The following is a 2,243-nucleotide window of genomic DNA, read 5'->3' on the forward strand; positions in this document are numbered from 1 at the left end:
CATGGCAGCAAGTAGTTTGTTGAATATTTGTAATGTACATTGTACATGCATAAAGAAGAAAATTGAAATTCGTTTATTAATTTCTGTCAATAACAACAACATTAGAGTTGTTTTTATGTTTGGGTAGTAAAACTGCAGTTTCATATTTATTAGGTCTTGCCACCTTTTGAAATGGTTATTGGATTAGCATGGCAACGCCTATCACCTGAGAAATCAACTCCTATTGGATTAATGATTATTAGTTCAATATGAACAAAGACAGCCAGTATCAAGTAAATTTGGAAAAAAGAACTGAAGCCATCTAAGTTATCGATTAGGTGAAATTGCAACTGCATCAATAGCCATTTCTCATAAACACAAGTTTAAATTTAGTTTCAGAAAATTCTTACGGAATTTCAAGTATCGGAAACTGGTTGGAGAAGCTAAAACTTCAGGGCGAGTTCAGTACATATTAGAGAGGAATAACACATTAAATCTTTTAGAGCCTCCAAGTTCCATTCAACTCTACATGTCTAGAATAACCAAAAGATAAGTCCTATGATAGTAGAGATTCAAGGAAAAGGAGGAAAGGATGGAGACATGAAGAAATATAAAACAAAGGGAACATCTTTACATTGGTGTAGTGTATAAGAATAATACGATATAAACAATGGTTTCTCTTTGAAGTTTTTTAAAAAAGGGCCTACATTGATAGAGACGAAGGGGATTAAATACGAATGTACTGAGAGAAGTAATTTAAATTAAGGAGTACAATTAACTCTAAGAATTTAAGAGCAGAATTAAAAAAAAAGGGGGGCGGGGGGGTGTGGAGTAACGGCGCCACCATTATGAATAAAGGAAAAAACAGAGAGAATATTTCTGTGACTGTTTGGATTCTATGAGAGAACATATCAGAACAGCAAATTGAAAGAAATATCGAGAAAGATTACTAGTAAAAGCATTACGTAAACAAGAATCAAGAAAACAAAAGGGAATTAAAAAAGAGAGCCTCCCTCCCCAATTCTTGATTTAGTATAAAGAATTTACCTAAGGAGGAGTAGTCGTGCCACATTTCACATATGGGGGTAGTATCTGTCTCCCTTGTGCACTCCATTGTCATGTCCGCTTGTAGTCATGATGGACCTCATGGCTCTTCTTACTTGTGTCAGCCGATCACTTTATGTTATCCCCTCAATCGTATTGTCATTCCATTTCCTCGGGTGTCATCAATGGTTAGGCTCGGGGTTTGTCGTGACTATGTCTGTGCTGGAAGCCGAGGGGTCTGTGTGTAGGTGTATAAGTGAAAGCCGAGGATTGGTGCCTTTTGAAATTCAAAATACTTGCCATCTATTTGCCAATCTCTTATTAGTGGTGGACGTGTAGAGGGGCAATAGGGATGAACCGTCCATTCAAGTAAACAAAGCCAACATTTTTCGCTATATTGGTAGATCTATACAAGGCAAGGAGTTCGTCTTTTGCTTTATTTTCACCATTTCCATTCACTTTGTCTACCTTTTTCTCTCTCTAAATGATTTTCTGCGAGGTAAAACCACACCCGACCACCACTAAAACATGCTCAAATTCACGACAAAACCCCATTTCTTGATTCTCCCATAGTTGTTGCTAGAGAGTTTTAGGACCTTTATTATGCCTTAGCATTTCTAACGGGTTTATAGCGTTCTTATATGTTGTTCTCGTATATTTCGACCAAAATCCAATCATCAGGATTTTATAAGGTTAGGGTCATGGGGTTAAATTTTTCGCAACGAAATTCAACCCAATGCGGCAGTCTAGTCCCAACTAAACTCAGCTTTACCTCCCCTTTTCGCTCGTGTTTCCTACGACTATGTGTTTCGCTCACCCAACGAAGTTCCCACAATTGCCAAGTCGTATAAAAGGAACAAACACAAGCAAGCACACAAGTTTACAAGAATACCTCTCAACCTTTATTTATCTCATCAACAAAGGATTACACAATACAAGTGTGTGTGCTATGCACAAAATCGCATGCTACACAGCAGAGGCTTGGCAGCCTATTTATAGACAAGTGTGAGTTGCTAGGCTCACCCATAATCCCTATTTTTCAGGCCATAATGGGGCACTTACTCCCCATGATCTCCATGATCTCTCATTTTCGGGGCATAGTGGAGCACTTGCTCTCCCATTAACTTAGTGGCTTACATAGTGGAGCACTTCCTTCCCCACTCAGCTGCCACTTCCCCACATTTTCCCCCAATGATACAACCATATTCTGCCTATCCGCA

The sequence above is a fragment of the Populus euphratica genome, unplaced genomic scaffold, assembly GCF_000495115.2.
Source record: "Populus euphratica unplaced genomic scaffold, PopEup_1.0 scaffold62.1, whole genome shotgun sequence".
Classification (NCBI taxonomy): Eukaryota; Viridiplantae; Streptophyta; class Magnoliopsida; order Malpighiales; family Salicaceae; genus Populus; species Populus euphratica.